The following is a 25,349-nucleotide window of genomic DNA, read 5'->3' on the forward strand; positions in this document are numbered from 1 at the left end:
TCATATGCATTTAAAAATAGATTTTAGGCTGGAGCAGTGAAAAGGTAGAGTATAAAGGAAAAGAGAGTGAGGAGTCAGATCCTTTTAAGGTGATTTTGGCATGTCTCTTTCTAAATGGGCTAATCTTCAAACAAAATGCAAGTACTACGAAGTGACATAAGGAAGATGATTTGATAACATGGTAGAAGTAGAAAGGAAGAATGGATGTCAGACACACTAAGGATAAGCAGGGCAATATGCCGGCTCCTCCTTGAGATTATTTTTTAATCTCTCAACCAATGTAGTCTCTTCCCTGTTTAAACTCCCCACACTTTTCTTTTACTCTTAAATTGCACTGTCAGTTCTAGATTTTTCCTTAGTTGAATAAATGTCATTTCCAAGATATTGTAGAAAACAAGGAGAGTAGTTGTTCTCTCTACTAAAATCTGTGGGTACTGCTGGCAGATTATTTTGAATGAATTAGCTATGTGAATTTATCACATAGCTGGTACTACTGAAATATTTGGGAAATATCATTGGCATTCTAGAATTAGTTGGAAGCACCAAAGGAACAAAACATAGCCACTATGCAATGTATGACTCTTGGGACTTACTTGGCTTTGAGGCTCTTTGACATAAATTAGAAAGAGGGGGGGATGATTCAAAAGTTTTCTTCCTGAATGGAAGTTAAAGCAACTTTTATCTAATATTAGCCTCTTTATGGTTATTAATTTAATCCCCCAACACATACTGCTATATTCTGCATTAATGAATTCTTGGACTGCTATAGTTTTTGTATTCAATTCTATTGTATGAAGACCACAGTCTATAGGATTTTAGAGTCCTTAAATTTCATCCAACACAACATTCCACTGACTGAGGATATCTACTCTGCAATATTTGTTCAGAAAATATTTTTTAATTACCTATTACCAGCAGACATTGTGCTGGGACATCAGGGATGGAGAAGATATCCCCTACTCTGAATGCCCCCTACTGTTTGGAGGCTCACAGTCTAATAGGTGAGAGATAAGCAAAGTAAAAAAATTGTTACAAGACCACATAATAAATGCTAGAATAAATGTGTATGTCAGAGGCTATGGGAGTACATGATTAGGAAACCTGATACATCTGGCAGGAGCAGGAAATGACATCTTGAGGAGTAACATTTGAGTCAGACTTTAAACATGATGACTAAATAATGAGGAGCATACCAGGAGGAGTCTATATGCAAAGACATAGAAGCGTGGAGAGGTTGCAGACAACTTGGAGATTTATGGAGAAATTGATATGAGATAAATTTGGAGCCATTGTTGAAGCCTTTCTCAGGAAAGGCATTTTTTGTGTACCATTCTAAGGAATTAGAACTTAAATTGGTCATCTAGTAGCGCGATCATTTCCAGTGCTCATAAAGCAGCAAATAAACTTTTGATGGCACTGATTTCCAGGCTTTGTTTTCCTATTTATTTTGCTGAAATCTGCCTCCTCCTAATTTTTATTCAGTGGTTCTATTCTTGGCTGCATAACTTGAAAATATTCTACTCTTTTATATGACCATCCTTCAAATATCTAAAGAAGACTATTCTTTGCCTTCTGTTTCCCAACTGTAAGTTCCTATCTTTCACCTACTAATCATGTGCTTCTTGGAACATTCCAGCTTCAAAATGTGGTTTATCCAACCACCAAATAGTCTGACCTTCTAGACCCATCCAGAATCTTACCCTGTTCTGGATACTGTGATTAGGTCTCTCAATGCCACTTATTTTAGGAGTTATCAGTATTTTTGTTTTGCTAGTGTTAGTTACGTTATATCAATGGCACAGTTTGACTTTTAGTCAACTAAAACCCTAGATTGGTTTTACATGATCTACTATTTGGTTGATTCTGTTTAGTCCTGTAATTGTGCAGTTGAATTTTTTTTAAACTTATGTCCAAAATTTTGTATCTATCATTAAATTTAGTTGCTTTTGGTTAGGACAAGTGTCTATAGAGATGTTTTGGATCTTCATTTTGTTGTTTTTTGATGATCAACCCTTATGCTCTTGAATCAAGTGCAAATTAAACATATTTTGATCCAAATTTTGGTAAAAATGTACAATTTCAAAGGGCCTATAACAGCAGCTTGCAGCAGAGGCACTGGAGACCAGAGTTAAAGGTAGACTATTTTGCATATTCACTGTTGTGGGAATGTAGTCAATCTGTTCAAATTTGCACAATTCAAAATTGTACATTTTTACCAGTTAATAAATCCCTATCTATTTATTGTGACCATGTTAAATGCTTTAAGTCAAAGTATACTGTCTTCAACATTATCCTTAAAACAAATGGAAATACTGCTCGTTTGATATACTTTTTCTTTAATAAATATTTGTTGAGTCCCAGAAATTAATTTTGCTTTTTATGTGCTCCTAAGCAGATTTGGCTAGATGTGAATGTAAGTGTGCAGAATTCACTTTGCTCTCTTTTTGAAATTAGGCCAATATTAAATTGCCTAATGAATTTTTGAAAATTGGAGAAATTATAGGTTTACAGGAAAATCATGTAAAAAATATAGTATTCCCACATAATCTTCTTATTATTAACACTTTGCTTTAGTGTGGTACCTTTGTTACAGTTGATGAAAGAATTATATAATTGTAGTATCAACTATAGTCCATAGTTTACATTAGGGTGTATTTTTTCCCAATATAACATCTTATTAATATGTTGCATTAATGTGGTACATTTGCTATAATCCATGAAAGAACATTTTATAATTATAGTATTAATTATAGTCCATCATTTACAATAGTAAATGTGTGTTGTATACTGTGTTGTAGAGATCTATGTTTTAACTTTTAATTTTATTCTGCTAACATATATATGACCTAAAATTTCCCCTTCACCATGTTCAAATATGTAATTCAGTGCTGTTAATTGTACTCACAATGTTATGATGTGCTACTATTACCACCATTCATTTGCAAAACATTACAATCAACCCAAATAGCAATTATGTACAAATTAAGTGTCAACTCCCAATTCTCTATTCCAACCCAGTCCCTGGCAACATATATTCTAGATTATCACACTATGAGTTTGCTTATTCTAATTGTTCATATCGGTAAAATCATGCAGTATTTGTCCTTTTATGTCTGGCTTATTTCACTCAACATAATGCCTTCAAGATTCATCCATGTTGTGCATGTATCCGAACTATATTCCTTTTTAATGCTGAATAATATTCTTTCATATGTATATACCACATTTTGTTTATCCATTCACCGGTTGATGGACCGTTTGGTTGTTTCCATCTTCTGGCAATTGATAATAATGCCGCTATAAACATCAGTGTGCACAGAACTGTTCTAGTCCCTGCTTTCCATTCTTTTGGGTATATACCTAGTAGTGGGATTGCCAGATCATATGGTAATTTTATACTTTCTAAATAACTGCCAAACTGCCTTCCACAGTGGTTCTACTATTTTATATTCTTACCAGCAATGAATAACTATTCTTATTTCTTCACATCCTCTCCAACACTTTTTACTTTACTGTTTTTTAATAGTAGGCTTCTAGTAGATGTGAAAAATCTCACTGTGGTTTTGATTTGCATTTCCCTAATAGCTAATAAGGTGGAAACTTTTCATGTTCTTTTTAGCCACTTGTTATCCTCTTTGGAGAAGTGTCTATCCATCTTTTGCCTAGTTTTAAAAATTAGGTTGCTATTTTTTTTTTCTCTCCTTCTTTCTCTCTCTCTCTCTCTTTTTTTTTTTTTTTTTTTTTGGTGTGGGCAGGGTCCGGAAATCAAACCTAGGTCTCTGCATGGCAGGTGAGAATTCTGCCACTGAGCCACCGTTACACCACCCTATCTTTTGTTTTTGAGTTGTAGATTTCTCTATATACTCTGGATTTTAAACCCTTGCTGGATATGTGGCTTCCAAATATTTTCTTCCACTGATATAAGTTGTCTTTTCACTTCCGTGATAAAGTCCTTTGCATAAAAGTGTTTAATTTTAATGAGATCCCATTTAACTTTTTTATTTTGTTGCTTGTGCTTTGGATGCAAAGTCTAAGAACACATTTTCTTACACAACATCCTGAAGATGCTTTCTGGCATTTTCTTTGAGTATTTTGATAGTTATAGTCTTTATATTTTGGTCTTTGATCTATTTTGAGTTGATATTTGTATATGGTGTGAGGTAGGGGTAGTCCTTATTTTTGAAAATGGAAATCCAGTTTCCCAGCACCATTTTTTGAAGTGACTATTCCTTACCAATTGAGTGGGCTTGGCAGCCTTGTAATAAATCAGTTGGCCATAGATGTAAGGGTCTATGTCTGAACTTTCGATTCGATTCTAATGGTCTATATGTATGGCCTTGTGCCAGTACCATACTGTTTTATTGCTATAGCTTTGCAATATGCTTTAAAGTCAGGAAGTGTGGGTACTCCAACTTTGTTGTTCTTCAAGATATTTTTGGGTATGTGGGGTCCCTTACACTTTTAAACAAATTTTATGATTGGTTTTTCCATTTCTGCAAAGTAGGCTGTAGGAATTTTGATTGGGATTGCATTGAATCAGTAAATACTTCTGGTAGAATTGACATAACAATATTTACTCTTCTGATACATGAGCATGGAATGCCTTCCCATTTATTTAGATTTTCATTGTTTTTTAGCAAAGTTTTTTTAGTTTTCCCTCTGTAAGTGCTTTACATCCTTGGTTAAATTTGTTCCTAGTTATTTGACTCTTTTAATTGTTATTGAAATTGGAATTTTCTTCTCGGTTTCCTCTTCAGATAGCTCATTCCTAGTATATAGAAACTCTATTGATTTGTCCATGTTGATCCTGTACCCCACCACTTTGCTGAATTTTCTCTAGTACCTTTGTTTTAGATTTTCAGACTTTCTATATATAAGATCATGTCATCTGCAAAGAGAAAAGTTTTATATCTTCCTTTTCAATCTGGTTGCATTTTATATCTTTTTATTGCCTAAACACTCTGGTTAGATCTTCCAGCAAAATGTTGACTAATAGTGGTGACAGTGGTTGTCTACTTTCCAGGGAATAACTTTTAGGCCTTTACCAATGAGTGAAATGTTAGTTTTGGGCTTTTCACATATGCCCTTTATCATGAGGAAGTTTCCTTCTTTCCTGTCTTTCAAAGTGTTTTTTTTATCAAGAAAGGATGCTGGATTTTGTCAAAGGCCTTTTCTGTGTCAGTTGAGATGATCATGTGGCTTTTCTCCTTTACTTTGCTAATGTATTACATTAACTGACTTTCTTGTATTGAACCACCCCTGCATACCTAGGATAAAAACCACTTGGTTGTGGTGTATAATTCCTTTAGTATACTGTTGGATTCGATTTGCAGGTATTTTGTTGAAGATATCCCATCTATATTCCTTAGAGTAGTTAGTCTGTAATTTTCTTTTCTTGTCATATCTTTATATGGCTTTGGTATTAAGGTGATGTTGGTCTCATAGAATGAGTTAAGTAGTAGCCTGTCCTGTTCAGTTTGGGGGAAGTTTTGAGCAAGATTGGTATAAATTCTTGCAATTCTTGGTAGAATTCACCATTGAAGCCATCTGATCCTGGATTTTTCTTTATTGGGAGATTTTTGATGACTGGTTCAATTTCTCTACTTGTTATTCATTTGTTGAGATCTTCTATTTCCTCTAGAGTCTGTGTAGGTTGTTGTGTGTTTCTAGGAATATGTCCATTCCATCTAGTTTGTCTAATTTGTTGGCATATATTGTTCATTGTATCTTCTTGGATCCTTTTTATTTCTTTACAGGTCAATTTTATTGACCTTTTCAATGCTCCAAGTTTTGGTTCTCTTCTGTTTTTTTTTAAATTTTCAATTTCATTTTTTTCTGCTCTAATCTTTATTTCTTTCCTTCTGCTTAATTTGGGATTAGATTGCTGTTCTTTTTTCTAGTTCATCCAGGTATGCAGTTAAGTCTGATTTTAGCTCTTTCTTCTTTTTTAATGTAAGCATTTAGGGTGGTAAATTTCCCTCTCAGCACTGCCTTCCCACATCCCACAAGTTTTGACATGCTGTGCTCTTGTTTTCATTCATCTCAAGATATTTACAGATTTCCCTTGTAATTTATTCTTTAACCCAGTGGTTATTTTGAGAACATTATTTAACTTCCATGTATTTATGGATTTTCCAGTTCACTGCCTGTTATTGATTTCTAGCTTTATTCCATTATTGTCAGCGAAGATGTATTTTATAATTTGAGTCTTTTAGAATTTATTGAGCCTTGATTGTGATTTAATGTGTTATCTATCCTGGAGCACAATCCATGTGCACTTGAGAAGAATATAGATCCTGCTGTTTGGAGTGCAGTGACTTTTGTATGCCTGTTAGGTTTAGTTCATTTATCATATTACTCAAATTCTCTGATTCCTTTTTGATTTTCTGTCTAGATAGTCTGTCTATTGACAAGAATGCTATATTGGAGTCTCCAGCTATTATTGTAGATGTGTCTATTTCTTCAAGTTTTGCCGGTGTTTGCCTCATGCATTTTAGGGTGCTGTGGTATTAGGTGTGTTAATATTTATGATTATTATTTGTAGATTTGCCTTTTATTAACAAATCATTTCCTTTTGTTATCTCTTGTAACAGTTTTGGCTTAGTTATTTTGTCCGATATTAGGATAACCACTGTATTAATATTATATAGCTCTTTCTTGGTTACTATTTGCATGGAATATCTTTTTCTGTCCTTTCACTTTCAATCTTTCTGTGTCTTTATCCCCAAGGTGAGTCTCATGTTAACAACATATAGCTGGATCTTCCTTTTTTTTTTTTTTTTTGTACATTCTGCCAATCTGGTTGGGGAATTTAATTCATTAATGTTCAGTGTTACTACTAAAGAGTCAGTACTAACTTCAGCCATTTTGTCCTTTGGTTTTTGTAAGTCATACCTTATTTGGGGTCTCTCTTTATCTTTATTGCAACTTCCTTTTCTCTTTTCTGTATTGTTTATCTTCTGTGATGTCTCTGATTCCTTTCTCATTTTTTTTTCCTGTATATTTAAAAATCCTTTTTATGGTTACTCTGATGTTTGTATTACTGTGTGTGTGTGTATGTGTGTGTAATTTGAATAGATAAAGCTTAGTTTCAGTAGCATACAAGTTCTCGATCCCCATATGCCTCTTTTTCCCCTCTTTATGTTGTTTCTGTCCCACATTACCTTTTTATACTTTGCTTGTCCATTATTAGGAAATATGCCTTTTTCTTGGTCAATTGTATTATGACTCACAGGAATTAAAAAGTAGAGTTGTGTATGAAAATACAGTACTATTGGGTTTTGCTTTTACTCTTTTAGTTATCCTTACTGATGGTCTTCATTTTTTCACAGTACTCCAAGTTATTCTCCTCCCTTTTCCTTTCATTCTGCAGAATTCTGTTTCATATTTCTTATAGGATAGATCTGTTGTTGAACTCTCCTTGTTTCTGTTATCTTATCAGAATTCTTGTGAATTCTGTTTATATTTGGCATTTAACATTGTGATTAGTATGTGTCTCTGAGTAGGTCATTTAGGATTTATTCAGTTTGGAGTATGTGGTGCTTCTTGGACATGTATATTTATGTTTTTCATAAGAGTTGGGAAATTTTCAGCCATTATTTCCTCAAATATTATTTCTGTACCTTTTCCCTTCTCTTTTCCCTCTGGGAAAACCATGACACACATGTTTGCATGCTTTGTGCTGACACAAATCCCTGAGATACTGCTCAATTTTTTCTTTTCTCTTTTTTTTCTCAGAGATTTTGATTGTCCTGTTTTCTATTTCGCTGATTATTTCTTCTGCCTGGCCAAATCTGCTTTGTATGCCTCTAAAATATTTTTAATCTACATTACTGTGCCTTTCATCTCCATAATTTCTGTTATGTTTCTTTTTATACTTTCAAATTCTTCTTTATGCTCACTCATTATCTTTTTAATATCCTTTAGCTATATATCCATATTTTCCTTCATCCCCTTGAGTTGAATTAGGGGATTTGTTTGAATTTCTTTGATTAGTTGTTTCAAAATTCTGCATCTTCTCTAAAGTTTTAATTTTTCCCTTGACTGAGCCATGTCCTTCCTTTTCTTTGTATGGCTTGTAATTTTTTGCTGATACCTGGACATTTGAGTATTTTGATAAGTTAACTCTGAATGTCAGTTTCTCCCTTTTGTCAAGGATTTTATTGTTGGTTGGCTTTGTGTTAAGGTTCTTCTTTGACACTTGATCCAATTTATTCTGGGCCTTTAGAATAGCTCGTGTTTAACAATTCAGATTTTTCCAGGTTGTCTTTATTTGTTTCATGCCCTGGTTATGCAGTGCAATTTTTAAGATTTCAATTTTTGTACAATTGTTTCATCTCCGGGAGAAATCTTCCATTGCTGTCTCTTCTCTGGAAATCTTGATCTGCTCTGTTTCGTTTTGTGCAGAATTTTTTCACTAGCTCTCATGAATTGTTTAAATTCTCTCCCTCAATCAGTGACCCCTTTTCATTTTCCTTTTCAGTTTTGGTACCTGTTCTGTCTTACAGCAGTTCAATTTCCTCCCTCCATTTATTTTCTGTGATGCTTTTCTGCCTCTGGTTTCTTCACCGTTAGGGTATCCAGTTATGGGGATCCAGACTGGGTCAATCCAGAAATGTCCATTTTGTATTTAGATAGCTCAGTGATCAGTGACCTGACTGTACCTCTTGCCAACAGTTTACTGAAATTTCTCTCTCCCTTTTTTTTTTCAATGTGGCATTTCTCAGTGGCACTCCTTTATGTGGCACACCTCAGTGGCTTTTGCTTGGCCCTGTGCTTGGCCTTAAGTTCTCTGGACTTGGGATCCTGTGCCTAGTTATGCATGGGGTTGTAACTTGGTACTGTGAATGGGCTCTATAATCTGCATCCCCCGAAGGGGAGTGACCAGGGCAATGCTGCCTCTGTGTGTCTCCCAACTTCCACGGGAAGGAGTGAGGGGGAATGTTCTGCACTGGTGACTCTGGGAAGAAACTATCCTACCTGGTTTTCAATTTAGCATTTATGGAGTCCTTCTCCAACTTTTATCTTCTCCTAGAGTTCTAAGGAAGTGAGATTTGTCCTTTCATTAGTTTCTTATAAGAGTTTTACAGGGGATGTCTTATGTCATGGTATTGATGATGTCACTCAGTTGGCCTAATTCTTGATTCTCTTGGATTCTACAAAGGTTGCTAAAGGTGGATTAATAATCACATTTCCAGGGTTTTTAAATGTCCATGTAGCTCCTCTGTATTCACTCAAATGTGAGGCAGTTCAATACTTACTTACTCTATTAGTCATTCATTTAAAGCTATTTTGATTGCTAAATATATGTTTGGGATGAAGTGAGGCACTGGAAATACAAATATATTATTTCGACTTGAGGAGTTTATGCAGAAATGAGAAAGATAGACCAGTAAAAATATCACCAGATAGAGTATTATGTCTTATGAAAAGAATACACATAGTATTAGAGGAAAACAAGGTGAAGAGAGGGACCTGGGAAATTTTATCATTTTGAATTTGAGGTTAAATGCAATATGGTAAGTGGAAGATAGGCAAGCCAAAAAAAGAAAAAAGAAAAAAAAATCAAAGATAAATGGAAGACTGTGTATTTAGGAGAGAGATATGAGAGAACAAGAGACTTTCTGGGAATCAAGATTAGTAGGTATGTTTGGAATAGAGGGTTAGAGAAAAGAGAGAAAGGTGGAAAATTTGGCCAGAGCTAGGTCTTTCTAAATCTTAGATTCTTCCTGAGGGCTATAGGCAACTCCCCCTACACACCCAAGTTTGAGTAATATAGCAACCCTTTTCAAAGGAAAAAAAAAAAAAAGAGAAACCAAATAAACAATCAGCAGCAACAAAAGAAAACACAAAACAACTTGTTGATTTCCAGTGTTGACTTAAATATTTTTGTTTTAATGTTATGTGAAAATACACAGTCTAAAATTCTTGGGCATGTAATTTGTACCCAATTATAAAACAAAAACATATCTATAAATTAATATCAATGCAACTACAAAACTAATAAAATTCAATTTAACAATATTTATATGAGAGAAAATGTTTTGTAGAAACTAAATTACACTTGGCTTGTTGAGGAGTATCAAACTCTATGCACATAAATAGGGTTAAAGCAAAAGTTCTATTATTTTACAAAAAAATAATTCTTAAAGAGAAACCATTTTAAAAAATTCGTTTTTTTTTAAATGAATGTTATCCTTTAGGTTTTGCTGCCATGTATCAAGTAATAAGTGAATTCTGATGGCATTTTTTTCTATTTAAACCACTACAGAATCTTTACCATCATATCCTACTTAGGCATTGTTTCTCCTTTACTTTTATTGCCTTAGATTAATGGGGAAAAGTTTTTTGTATTTTGGAATGAAAGAAAACATAAATCCAATTATACAGACACTTAAATTATGTGATAATACTTAGTTATAATTCAAAATATGCTTAGACTAAGGGTTTTTTTTTTTTTTTTTTTTTTTTTTTTTTTTAAAGGAAAGACAGAGAGAAGGAAGGAAGGATAGAAGGAAGGAAGGAAGGAAGAAAGGGAAACATTTTTTAAACATTTTCTTGTTTTATTGTATTCTGTTTCTCCGTTTTTGTTACATGGGCTGGGGCCGGGAATCGAACCGAGGTCCTCCGGCATAGCAGGCAAGCACTTTGCCCGCTGAGCCACCGCGGCCCGCCCTAGACTAAGGGTTTTTACAATGAAATTAGTTTTCTTTGAAGATTTGTTTGTGGGTTCAATTTGAAAAAATATTGCATTAAATCATTTTAATTATTTTGCTTGTTTGCTACTGGGTTATTGTCTTCTTTCCAGTTTGAATATTATCCACCTTGATGGCAGAGACTTAGTGGAATAGCAGTGAAGTAGGAATGCTCTGCTTTTCGCTTTTATCTTTCATCACTATTTATTTATTCCTTTTTACAATAGTTACTGAGACACTGTGATAGGTATTGAGGAAATCGTGGTGAGTTAAAAAGACCAGGCCTTTTTTTTTCCAAGGAGTTAAAGTCTTTCTCTAGGTAATAACTCAATAATTTCTAGGGCTCTGCTTAATTTTTATAATTGGAAGGCAGAATTAACACATAAATTATATGACGAGTTCTAATATCTAAAACTAAGTAGCCCATATAGTAATCACTAGATACATGGGTCTAGTTAAACGTAAATTAAAGTAATATAAAGTTAAAAGTCCAATTCCTAACACATGCAATCTACGTTTCAAGGGCTCGATAGCTATATGTAGCTAGTAGCTACAATATTGGACAGGGAGATAAAGAGCATTTCCATCATGATGAAAAATTTTGTTGGGCACTACTGTTATAGGGGATGATCCTGTCTGTAGCCTTGATAAAACATTTCGAAGCTGTAAGTGGATAGAAGACTTATTGTTAAATTTATTTTAACATTTTAATAAATTTATTTACAATTTATTTTAGTTGAACCCAAAAGATAGATTTAATTTTGAAATTTACTATACTATGATATATACTCTAATATTTCTAAATCGCATTGTTTATATCCTTATTTTGATAAACGATGACTTTCTTGGGGCTTTTTTTTTTTTGAGACACTGAGCAGTCTTAAAGTTTCAGTAACATTAATTGAATTTTTTTGGAAGGGATTTATTTCAAAATTGTCTCTGTAAATAGTAGTGGCTGTTTAGATGCCAAATTAGAAGAAGGGATGCAAATATAAAATCATTTATTTTAATGAATATCTTTCTTAAATAACAGTATTGATATAAAATCATTACAATGAAGGGGCTGTGTTGCAAAGCTCTTGTTCAGCAGTTGGTTACTTGGTTGATATTGCCTTAAAGTTCTTACATAGCAAATGTTGATGTAGACTTTTTAAGGAACAAAAGATGAAATTAAAGCAATATTGGGAGTGATGAATTTTTTAAAATGGTTTCTCTTTAAGAATTGTTTTTTTGTAAAATAACAGATCTTTTGCTTGAACCCTCTTTATGTGCCTAGAGTTTGTTACTCCTCAATGAGCCAGGTTTTAAGGGGCTATAATTAGACATTTACCATAACTGTAAAGATGTGTTCAGAGCCACCTATTAAAATTATGCTGTGATATGTTCAAAGCGAATTTCAAGGACTGTGTTTAAGGCCACCACATTTATGTTGCAGAATCATTGTCTTCTTATGAGCTCTCTAGTCACTCTCAGACAAACAGCATTTATGACGGATATGTGATTAAACTACATTGGTCGACAGACTCGGTATGTGTGGTGCAGTTTTCCTTAATTGTGTGTGATCATTCCCTGTGATTGCTACAGACTATGTTACCTCCTCAATCTTGCCTTCTCCAAGTATAGACCTGGCTTTACAACTGCCAAATTTCAGATTGTAACCCTGTCTTGGCCATGGATTTCATGAAATAAAAAAATCTAAATCTGTGACTCACCTGAGGGATAGAACTTCAGATGTTTGAATATGCTCTGGGTATCTGTAACCAGTCCAGAGGATTTTATTTTTGTTTCTTTCTGTTTTGCTTATTTGTTTTGGATGGAGAGGCAATTCCCACTTACATCAGTTCAAGAAGAAATGTTATATACAAACTAGTTTATAAGTATCCCTATGCTTACCACCCCGGAGTTAGCACATGGTGGATACGAAAGCATATTCATTTCCTTCCATGTAATTTCCTTCCTTTCGTATCCTAAATGTTGTTTTGTTTTGAAATGTTCAACTTATCTTGAGGATACTTTGTAAACTTGAATTTTGCTCTTTAAGTGTTGTAATCATCCTTAACATTCACATTCACAATTCACCCATTGTGACCTTGAGCTAGGATTTAATTTGTCCCGTCTTGTGTTAAATATAAGATGCTGGTGAGATATTTTGGATCTTGAATGAAGCAATACTGAAAATCAGCCAGCCTGAACACATTTTATTTCTAGGAGATTCTGTATACACTAAAAAATTGAAATAACTTCCCAGCACATCTCAACTAGAACATGGTTATGTTTTAGTGTGATCTCTACTTCCTGTTCCTAACAGGGAAACCGCTATTGCACATAGTTTATTTTGGTTTCTGATGTATACAAGTGTCTATCTCCCAGATTCTTTTGGCATTTTCCTGTTGGCAGAAAATAAGATGGAGATTGTGAGTGCAGGGTAATAAATATCTTTTTTTTTTTTTTAAAGTTTCCCTGGCTAGTGCTTATTATGTAGTATGTTTTGTATTATGTTTAAAAAATAATATATTATTGTACAGAAAACCAACTATAGTAAACATAGATAATTGTTTCCTTCTGAGAAACATCAGATATTTTAACTTCCTAAAAGAGTGAGCCCAATAATCCATTATTTTTAGTTAATTAGTTAATTTGGGGGGGGCAGTCAGTATTAGTTATTTGTTGAAGTGCATAGGCACTGTTCCAAAGAATGATTGCTTAACATTTAAAAATTAAGGAAAGGCAGTATTTAGGGCTTGTAGAAATTTGGTAGGCAGATATGATCAGTGCTGTCTTTTAAAATGGAATTTTATGTATTGACAAAAGCTTTACTTCTGTCAACTGGTAGCAACATAATTGATTGCTGGAGGTTGTTACTTCGAGATAAGATTCTTGTTATCTGCATTTCAGAAAAGACTCTCTCCTGTTGTTCCACACAGCAGCAATTCTAAACCAATGAAGTACACATCCCTGATACTGTGCATTTTAATGGATTCATTTGGCTCTTCACCTTAGGAATCTCAAACACTAGGAGCTAGGTGGCATTTAATATTTCATTCCTCTCTACATGCTTTTCAATTCAAGAAAATTGTTCTGGCTGAATAACAACAGTGACTTCTGCACACTCTAATGTACCAAAGTCAATGAATGACAAGTGGGCTTCTTTAGTGAATTTTCTGTGGTTTATTATTCTCTGTCTTCTTTCCTTTCCTCCCACTCTCTCTCTCCTTAAGTCTTTCTTTTCTCTTTCTTTCTACATCTCTCTGTTCCTCTCTCTCCTCCCTGCCCTCTTTTTTCTTTCATTCAGTTTTGGAGCTTAAAGTTAGAGGTAATCCAATGAAACTTTTTCATTTGAGGTACTGACACCCACATGGGTTCATCAGTGCTAGAGCCAGAAGGAGACCCTAGATTTTCCTGATCCAGTTCTTTTTGCACCACCCAAATTGCCTCCTTATAATATATAAGCACGTATGTACTGAGTGTCACTGTGTATATGTGACTTTATCCTGGAGCAAACCATGAGTGAGACCAAGGTCTTTTCCTGAAGTGGTTTGCATTCTACCAGGGGAAATACATCACCTCTGGCTGTTACTATTATGTTTTAAATGGTACGTAATAATTGCCATGAGATTCTAAAGGACTGTTGAAAGGATTTAAGTTTGGGGTTCTCTTTCACTATCCTTCTGTATTTTCATCCCGTTTATGTATCTCTTTAATTGCATGGGTTTTTTTGAGCCTGAATCAGAGCGAACACTCACAGCCAGGGACAGCCTTGGCCACCTCAGACCCTGGTCACAGATGATTGACAGCTGCCCCAAAGGTGGAAGACACTCCTTTCCCTTAGTTCACAGCTTTGTTTTTGAAAGGAACCTCTTCTGGGAATCTAAATAAAAGAGAGAAGATAGAGAAACATGGTAACAATGAGGAGTTATATAGATCCTAGGTTTCTTGCCCTAACGTATCTGAAAAGCCAGCCAGAGACCTAGTTGACCAGGGCAGTTTGGGCCCCTCTTTCACTCTTCCTTCCCTTAAACCCAGTCCTTCAGGAGAGGGAACTCAAAGTTTCCTGTCCAGCTCCTATCCTTTCCTAACTTCAGGTCAAGGAAATGTTTGGAAAAGAATCTTGTTACTCCAGCAAAACTGTGCTATGGAACATTAATTGCCTAAGGGATTCACCCTCTTCTGGGTATTCACTGGGATGAAAGCAAAAGTCTTAGAGATGTCTCTACCCCTTCTATGAGGTGCTGCTTCCTCAGGTTCTTATAATAGGAAACGCTCTTTCTAACCATAGTTACATAAAATTCAAGGGCTTTCCAGAGGAGAGTGAGATGCCTCTAGTTGAGATGATGAGGGTGGCTTAATAATAATAATAATAATAATAATAATAATAACAATAGTTATTTACTATATTATATTTACATAATATTTATTTAATATTATTTATTTCTGTTACTATAAATATACTATTTACTCTTCTATTTTGTTTGGAAACTGATCTATTCTTTTTATATTTCTTTATCTTATTTGATCCTCATAGTGAGTCTCTGAATCTGGTATTATTATTTCCAGTTTCCAAATGAGAAGCTCAGTAACTTCTCTGAGGCCAGTGACTAATAGGTCTTTGATTCTAACCTAGATCTTCTCTGACCTCAAAGTCCATGTTCTTCTCAATATTGACACTGCCTCATGACAAAGTCAGTGGGGGGGGGGCTGGGATAAGTGATGCCATGCCTCTCACCTAAGTGCTTCCCTTTCTTAGGTACTTATTGTTACAAGACAAATGCCATGGATTATTTTATTGGACATGCTCAATAACCAAATCCTGAGACACTGGGGCTTCAAAGAGAGAATGAGTTCATTACTAGGCACATAGTAGGAGAGCCGATGGCCTACTGGCCCAAAATCTATCTCCCAAAACTGCAGTAATTTGGATAGTTTTATTAGAAAAAAGATGGGCAGGGTTTAAGATAATGAACACAGCGGCCCCAGACGGTGTAATTAGAAGAGATCTGATTGAGCATGTCTGGATTGATTACATGCTTAGTCACATAACGTATGAAAGAAAATGGCAGAATAACATATAGGTAACTTGTAGGGTAAAGTTTAAGCTACTGCGCATGTCAGGCCGGTGCACTTTGGTTAGGTCCAGTTTCAGTTATCAAGATAACTTTGGACTTGGGGTGGGTTAGTTGTGGGCAGACACAAGACCCTCCATTAATAAGTATTAGGGGCTATTCTTGGCAATTGCAAGACTGAAGTTGAACAACTTGATAAATGGATATAAATGAAGGTTAGTCGCAAGGTTTTTACAATCATCTGAAATAAAGATAGCTGGATTTTGATTCAGAGATCAGTGTTTCCCTCTGTCTATTGTAACACACCTAGAAAGTAAAAAGAAACATGTATATACTGATTTAATAATCATAATCATTTGTTAATTCCTAATCATGGTTTTAAGGACATTGGTATACACTATTAAAACAGCTCACTTCCTTTGAAGAGAAAGCAACCAAATACATAATTTTTCAGTTTCGATTTAGTTTGTCTTTGTGCACATATTTTTCAACAATTCTTAAAGAGTGGGAAAACCAAAAAATGTACTTAAAACTTGATTTCAGAAGTTTTCTTCTTTTCACAGTTTGTCCAAGAATTTTGTTCTTTTACAGAGAATTTGGCATAAAGAATTGCTTTTCTGTGCACTAAAAAGGATGATTTTTTACTATATGCCAATTACATCTCTATTTTTAATTTTAAATCATGATAGGCATTTTTAAGAGAATAAAACAGGAAAGTGGTCGAGGGGAAAAAATGTGATTTTTAAAGCTTGAGTGGCTCCCCCATATTTGATTATGGGCATTCTATTTTTATTTTAGGCTTGAATATAAAAAAAATATGATTTGCACACACATCTCTGCCTTCAGAATTAAGGGTGTATTATTCTAAGAGTATGTCTGCAACTTACTAACTTATAGCTGTGACAACTCATGGATGGTGTGGCCGAAACTTGTATCTGAAGGTTGGTACTTTGGGAAGGAGTATTATTTCAAGACTGAGAATTGGTGGGGACATGGCTAACACATGGGAAGTGTACATAAGGTAAATAAAAGTCCTAACGAAGAGCTCTATTCGCATGCATATGGAAAAAAAAAGTCTGATTTATTATTGACTAACCACAGCAGACTATATGTATGCACGTCTCCCATAAAGACTAGGAAGTCGGTATGATGTTTCATACAATTTATTCAGCAAAGTAGAGATACAATTAAAACTTCTCTTACTTCCTCAATTACATCTGGACAGTCAATAGTGTATACCGATGTCCTTAATAATATAACCATGAAATTAGGAATTAACAAATGATTATGATTATTAAATCAGTATATAGATGTTTCTTTTTACTCTCTAAGTGTGTTACATCTGGACATAGCTCCGAGATTAACTCTGGAGGTTAGATGTGGGGTTATGAGGCCTGCAACCTTTAAAACATCTCTGCATTATAAAACAGAGACTGGGATGCTAGTCCTGGGAAGTTCCGTTTACATTCCAATCGGTTAGTGCTGGAACTCAGGCCCACTGTATTTTCAAGGAGATACTTCCAAGAGGGGAAGAAAGAGAGTTGTCTCCTTTCCCTTCAAAAGAAAGAAAATTCCTTTTTTTGTTGTTGTTTAAAGAAGGAATGGTGGAGCTTTCACTTTCTCATTGGTGATCTTCCCTTGAACTTGGACTCAAACTGAAATTTGGGTTGGGATAAGTATTCTTAAGTATGTATGACTGCATCATATAGTTATTGGCAGTAAGATAGCTTGTACCATTTTAATTTTCTTGGACTAATTCAATCAGTATAACAATAAATGTAAGCATAGGCATTTAACATCTCCTTTATATGGAATTGCATTATCTGACAATCTCAAATTTTATGAACTAAGCTAAATACATGAGAAAGGGTAAAAAGACTCTGAGAAGCCAACACATAGGCCACAAAATCCAAGAAGCCGATGCACATGAGTAGAGTTTATGAAGCTCTCTCCAAATCTTTTTATACATAGTTTAATATGCTTTATTGTCTGGTTTCCCAGTTTACAACAGATTTGTTAAAATACATTAAAATTTACTTTGGCTGGGAGAGTTGGTTTTAATGGCAGCAGGTATGACAGTGGGGAGCTCAATGTCAGGAAAGCTATAAAAGAAAATTACCTATAATTTGTAAGATGGGAACTAATGGTAAGGGCATTAAGGTAGATATTTGAATATAGATAAAAGGTAAATTGTTGAGTAAATACTATAGAGGCTTAGTTCATGTTCATTCTCTTCTTTTTTCTCTCTTTGAAAGCATTACTGTATTACAGTAAAGCACAAAAATTGATGTACACATTACCCTGAATCTTAGGAAGTTTTATGTTCTAGGAACCCTATATAAAATAGGAAAACAGTGTGTGCATATATATAATAAACTCATTTTAACCCAAAATGTTAAAATTGGAACATATTTTGGCACTTAAAAACACAAGCTTAAGTATTTAATAAAATTCAAATATTTCATATAATAGGTACCATTTAATAAAAGCTATTTAAGGACTTCATATATCGTAGCTCATATTAATTAATATGCCTAAATTATGCTGTATTATATGAAACTCTTCTTTTTCCATCAAAGCCAGATAGATTATATCAATTAAACTATTATTATTAATATCTTTGTTTTCCATCTAATGTTATTTCACTTTTTAATATAGAACTTCTTTGAGGGTAGAATTATGCCTGATTAGTATTTTGATTTTGTGATTATGCCTTTTGCATAATAGTTGCTTAGTAAACTTTAGTGAAATTGCTAAGTAATTGAATCCATTGTAAAATATCCTTTCTTATAATTTATTTGTAACAGGCTAGGAATATTATATGTATGAGATTCAACAGAACAAATACATAAATTAAGCGTGATGTCCTGCTTAAGTTAGTAAGTGTCAACATCTATTTCGTTTGATGGTTCTAAATTACTATTCTCTAAGAAGGTTTTAATATTCGTACAAAAAAGGCACTTGAATACAAGATTTAATTCTGATTTAAAGCTGTCAATTAAAAACAACTTTGGTTCAAAATCAAGGGTCTGGTAATCTTATTTTAGATGTAAGCCCTTTTAGGACTGCACTCTTGCTCTTCATTTTAATCTGAATTCAACAATTAATTTAAAATAATATCCATATTAGGTCAAATTATTGTAACAATAAATTGCATTCCATAAAAACTATGAGAAATGGAGGCTGTGTGCTTCAATTTCCTAGGCTGTACAAAGCAAATACCATGAATTGCATTGGTTTAGACAATGGGAGTTTATTCACTTATGGTTTTGAGGCTGGGAAACTGTCCAGATCAAGGTGTCATCAAGGGCTCTTTCTTCCTGAAGACCGACTCCTGATGATCCTTGGTCCTTAGCAGCATCTTCCCGTTTCTCCTTTTTCTTTGGGGTTTTGTTTATTGCAGCCTCTTGCTTCTGTGGATTTTTCTTTATCTGAACTTCATTCTCTCACATAGGACTCCCATAATAGAATTAAGACCCACCCTAATTGAGATGGGTAGGACACACATTAACTGAAGTAAACTCATTGAAAGGTCCTATTTACAATGGGTTTATACCCACAGGATTGGATTAGATTTAAGAACATGTTTTTTTCTGTGGTACATATAGCTTCAAACCACCATCCTCTACCCTCTGGACCTCCAAAAGACATGTTCTTTCCATATGCAAAACACATTCCTACCATCACAATATCCAAAAAGCCTGAGGTCATTTCAGAAACACAATGCTTAGTACACGCCTCATCAAAAATCAGTTATGGGAGGTCTATCCTGGGGCATAATTCCCCTATGTCAGTGGACCTGTGAAACCTAGAGAACAAGCTATCTGCTGCCAATATACAATGGAGGAACAGGTATGGGATAAACATACCCATTTGCATAGGGAGAAATTGGAAGTAAAGTAGGGGCCACAGATCCCAAATAATTCTGAAATCCTGAAGGGAACACTCCATTATATTTCAAGGTCTGAGAGTCATCTATGAAACAATGTTTTTTCCTCTAGGCCTGATGGAATGGCAGCCTGAGCCCTTCTAAGTGCTTGCACAGTGGTCATATTTTCCCCAAACACTGGGGTAAAGGCTCCACCCTCATCAAGCATTGGGGTGGCAGCCAGATTCTCCACAATCCATAGGGCATAGATTCAATCAACTGAGAACAATGGGGTGGAATGCACACCTTCTCTAAGCACCAGAGAAGACTCGCCCTTTCCATACACATGGGTGGGCCTACTCTCTTGGTCCAAGAAGATATCTTCAGTTCAGACCTCAACTTCTGTGGTTCTGTACTTGAAATAATTTTTCCTTCAATCTGTTCCTTTTAGTCCAGGCTGGCAGGGGTTCTGTTCATAAGAGTTCCCAAAAAAACTTATTGGTTTTGCATAGGGTACACATGGGTCCAGCCATTAGACAAAAGAACTTTCCATAGATTCTTCCTGTATAACTTCACCTCAAATCTTGAATAGCATGGAATTGCTGGCTGATTCCACACTCAGTTAAACCCTTGCATGGGGTACTATTCTCCAGGAACTTACTTTCTAGAAACTCAGAATTTTCCAAACCATTAATTACTGGTTTCTTTGTGCCCAGGAATTCAATTCTCAGCTTATCTCTTTCCTCTTACATTTTACTATGGGGCACAAAGAGAACCAGGTTGCACTTTCCACCTTTAGCTTGGAGACCTCATCAGCTAAATATCCAAGTTCATCCCTTTTCAGTTCTGCCTTCTGACACTAGAACTCAATTTTACTAACTTCACTGCCACTTTAAAACAAAGATCACCTTTCTTCCAGTTCCCAACAACAAATTTATCATTTTCTTCTAAAGCCTCATCTGAAATACCTTTAGCATCCATATTTCTACCAACAGTCTCTTCAAAGCAATCTAGGTTTTTTCTGTCAAGCAACTCATAATTCTTCTAGCCTCCACCCATTTCCCAATTTCAAACCCATTTCCACACTTTAAGTATTTGAAATAAACAGCACACCACTTTCCTGGTACCAAAATCTGATTGAGTTTCTTAGGCTGCTCAAAGCAAAAACCATGAAATAGGTTGGGTTAGACAATGGGCATTTATTTTCTTATGGTTTCAAGGCTGGGAAAATGTCCAAATCAAGGCATCATGGAGGCGATGCTTTCTTCCTGAAGACTGGCAGCTGGTGATCCTTGGTCCTTAGGTTGCCACTTGGCAAAGCACATGGTAGTGTCTGCTGGTTTTCTCTGCTATTCTGGGTTTGTTGATTTCTTGCTTCCATGCCTTTCTTTCTCTCTGTCTGAATTTCATTTAGCTTGTCCTGGATTCTAATAATAGGATTAAGACCTATCCTGATTGAGGTGGGTCACACCTTAACTAAAGTAAGCTCATCAAAAGATCATACTTACAATAGGCTTATACCCACAGAAGTGGATTAGGTTTAATATTGTTTTTTTTCTGGGGTATATACCATGCCTAATTTTAATTTAGCCTTTTTAGATTTCATAACCTACTCTACTTATGTTTCTGTGTGATCCAAGAATACTCAAATATTGAACGGTTTTGTTACCAAAGAGCATTTCAAACAGCTATTTGCATTTTTAGTTAGCAGTTTTCTACTTCAGACATGATGACTTATTTCCCTAGTTACTTTATAAAACCTATTGTCATTCAATTCCTGGTCCATGCATGGCCCCCCCACCCCCCAAAACAAAAAACAAATAAGATGCCCATGGACTGTAGTCATCTAAGATCTTGGCCAAAAGAAGGGGGATTTGTGGTTTAAAATGGCAATAGGAAGATTTTGCTCAATATCTCCTAGACCCATGACTAGACTGACATTTGATACCAGTGATGTTTGTCTGATGAATGAGTCCATCTAGCGACACTTTATTTCTCCATCTGTCTGTTAACTCCTGATGCTTTTACTCTTGGACCTTCAAGTGGCCAGCCAACATAAAGCTTTAGAACACTGATTCTGAGGAAGACCTAGGTTTGAATCCTGGCTCTACCTTTTAACCAGGTTTTTACTTTTCTTTTAATGCTTTTTGTTGTAGTAACAAATACTGCTCAGAACTTCCCATTTTCACGTATACAATTTGGTGGTATTAATTATATTCACAACAGTGTGCTACCATCACCAACATTCATTACCCCAACTTTCCATCATCTTCAATAGAAAACCTGATTCCATTAAGTAATACCCTTACACTTACCCTCATCCCCAGCCCCTGATAACTTGTAATCTATTTATCTCTATTAATTTGCATATTCTAGTATTTCATATAAGCGAGATCATACAATATCTATGTTTTTGGGTCTTTGGCCAAACGTTTTTAAAATTTCCCTTAGACTCAGCTTTCTCATCTATAAAACAAAGATCATAATGCTACATAATTCAGAGAATTGTCAAGAGTATTAAATGGAATAACATGCTTGGAAGCATGCCTAGAACATTCTAGATCTGTGATAATTTTTGCCGTCACAGTACCCTAAAGTCCTTCACTGTACCATCCTGCCAAAGCTTTCCCACTTTGCAAATTTCTTCTCATTCAAAATGATCTTAATCTTTTTTTTCCCCTGCCAACTAAAATTCTTCATTCCTTTAGTATAACTGATGGAACTCAGGGAGAGCTCAGAAAGAAAACAATCTAGTTATATTACTTTTACTAAGTTGTGAGTTACTGGTAGCCAAACTCTCCAAGAAGTAAATACACTTTAAGAAGAGATATCTTATTTTCTTTAGTCTAATCTCTAATTGTTGAAAATGTAGACAAGACAGTAATCTAGAGTAATAAGTATACGAAATAGAAGGGGAATCTGCTTTTGGGGCACATTACAAATTACATTGGTTGGCATCACTTAACAGTCTATTCCTTGGTTCATCTCCCAGAGATATGGCTTCTAGATCATAGATTTTTGCTTTCCTTCTCTTCTGAAAGTACACATTCTCTAAACACTGTGGATCCTTGGGCAGAGGCAAAGAGACCTACACTCAGGGAAGGGTCAGGTGAGGAGGGTTGGGAGAGTAGGACAGGAGAAGACGTGGTGGCTAATTTTTATGTAGAGTTATATGTGAGTAAAAGATTAACTTTATTTTCAAGGTTAGAGAAATAAATAAATGATTTTACTTGCTAGGTTTGGACTTAGAGGTGGACATGTCAAAACTCACTTACGTAATTCTCTTTGTAGGAAATAGTCCATTTTTAGGAGAAATAGACCAGTTATTTGGAGATGGGCTTTGATTTCTTAACAGTAAAAAGCACTATGGGGACTAGGCTAAATGGTTAAATTCAAGTTGAAAGGATGTCCAGGTGATGGCTGATTTTCTCATAAAAAACTTTTGACACCAAGTAGGGAAAATGTCAGAGCTCTGATTTCTACCTTTGGCACTATAGAATTTAGAAGAAAAAGTAATAAGAAGTAATAATAACCCAATGGGAGCTGGGTACGCATTGTCATAGGTATTCATTTCAGCATAAGGCGTGTTGTTGGTGTCATCATATTTTTCCCCAGAGTAATAGATTAAGATGTCAAGCTTGCTCTCAGGTAATTAATGGAAATTCTTACCATCTGAAGATGGAATTTTCCTTAGTATAGCCAAGAAATAGCAATCATAAGAGTATGCTCTAACACTTTCTGTTTAGAGAAAGCTTTTACATGCATTCTTTCATATAATTTTAAGAAATTAACAAGATCAAATCAGTTATTTTACCTTTAAATTACAGCCCTGAAAAATGAGATTGCCAAAAATCACATAGTTTCTTAAAGTCAGAATCAGAAAAAAATAGGTCTTCTGGTTTTTATTGTCATATTGCTTTCATAAAAAGATAATGAATGAAACAAAGAAATGTCCAGGCTTCACTGGTGAATTCTGCCAGGAGTTTACATAAAAATTAATACCAGCCTTCACAGATTCTTCCATAACTAAGAGGAGAGATTACTTTCCAAATATTTTATGAGACCTGCATGCTGCAAGCTGTAGACCATTAGTTCTTATACAGATGCAAAATCCTCAAGGAAATATTAGTAAACTGAATCTAGCACCTTATAAAAAGTATTATACACCATGATCAAGCACAGTATAATCCCAGAAATGCAAAGTTATACATCTGAAAAACAATCAATTAGCCACATTAATCTATTAATCATATTAATTAGTCAACCATATTATAGACCAAAGTATCAAATGCACTTACTCATGTTCATAGATGCAGAAAAAGTCATTTACAGTCCAACACCCCTTCATGGTAAAAATGTTCAAGAAGCTAGCAATAGAAGGGAACTTCCTTAACATGATAAGGGACATCTGTGAAGAACCTGCAGCTACTATAACAACATGAAAGGGTAAATCCTTTTCCCCAAAGATCAGGAACAAGACAATGATGTGTACTCCCTCCACGTCTATTTAACATTGTTCTGGAAGCACTAGACAACAGAAAGAAACAAAAGGCATTCAAATGGTAAAGAAGTATACCTATCTCTATTCTTCAGTGATATGATTTTCTTTGTAGAAGATTGAAAGTCATCCACACACACAAAATAAGTTACAACTTATTTATTACAACTAGTTGTCATTATTTATTACAACTTATTGTTACAACTAATAAAGAAGTCTATCAAGGTTGCAGGACATAAAATCACTATATAAAAGTCAATTGCATTTCTATACCTTATCAGTGAACATTCCAAAGTTAAGAAAAAATTTATTTACCATAGCATCAAAATGAGTAAAATAATTATGAATAAATTTAACCAAAGAAGTGAAAAACTTATACACAGAAATGCAAAAGACATCATTAAGGAAAGAAAAGACCTAAATAATGAGAAGATATCCCAATTCATGGAGCAGAAGACTTAATGTTTTTAACAAGACAGTACTCTCCAAATTGATCTGCAGATTCATTGCAATGCCTATCAAAATCCCAGCAGCTTTTTTTTCTTTTAAAGAAATTGACAAGCTGATCCCAAAATTCATATGGAAATACAAGGGACCCAAAACACTCTTGAAAGAGAAAAAAGTTGGAAGACTCATATTTCCCAAGTGCAAAAGTTATTACAAAGCTGCAATAATTAAGACACTTTGTTCCTAGCAGAGTAGACATGTAGATCAGTCAAATAAAATAGAAAATCCAGAAATAAACCCTTGTATTTATGTTAATTGATTTTTGGAAGGGCAGCAAGATAATTCAATCAAAAAGGAATAATTTTTTCAGCCAAAGAATGAGGTTGGATTCTTTTTCACATCGTACGTATAAATTAACTCAAAATGGAATATAAACATGTGAGTACTAAAACTATAAAATTCTTAGATGAAAAGATGGCAGTATGTTTCCATTTATATGAACATCCAGATGAGGCAAATCTATGGAGACAAGAAGTAGATTAGTAGTTGCATAGGACTGAGGGAAAGAGGGGAGAAAGTATAGAGATTGACTTTAAGGTTTCCTTTTGGGGTAATGAAAATATTCTAAAATTAAACTGTGGTCATGATTGTGCAACTCTGTAAATATTCTAACATCCACTAAATTGTTCACTTCAAATGGGTGTATTTGCTTGAATATGAATTATATCTCAATGAAGACAAGATGTTAAAAAGAAGACAGTGGGGTTTCTCAACCTTTTATC

At 34.7% G+C, this 25,349-nt stretch overlaps 1 protein-coding gene across 4 annotated transcripts in view; it reads left to right on the forward strand.

Moving 5' to 3' along the window:
- The window catches only part of GUCY1A2 (guanylate cyclase 1 soluble subunit alpha 2), a 316,485-nt gene that overhangs the window by 138,842 nt on the left and 152,294 nt on the right, over positions 1-25,349 (forward strand). The window lies entirely within an intron of this gene.

This window comes from Tamandua tetradactyla, chromosome 8 (genome assembly GCF_023851605.1).
Source record: "Tamandua tetradactyla isolate mTamTet1 chromosome 8, mTamTet1.pri, whole genome shotgun sequence".
NCBI lineage: Eukaryota > Metazoa > Chordata > Mammalia > Pilosa > Myrmecophagidae > Tamandua > Tamandua tetradactyla.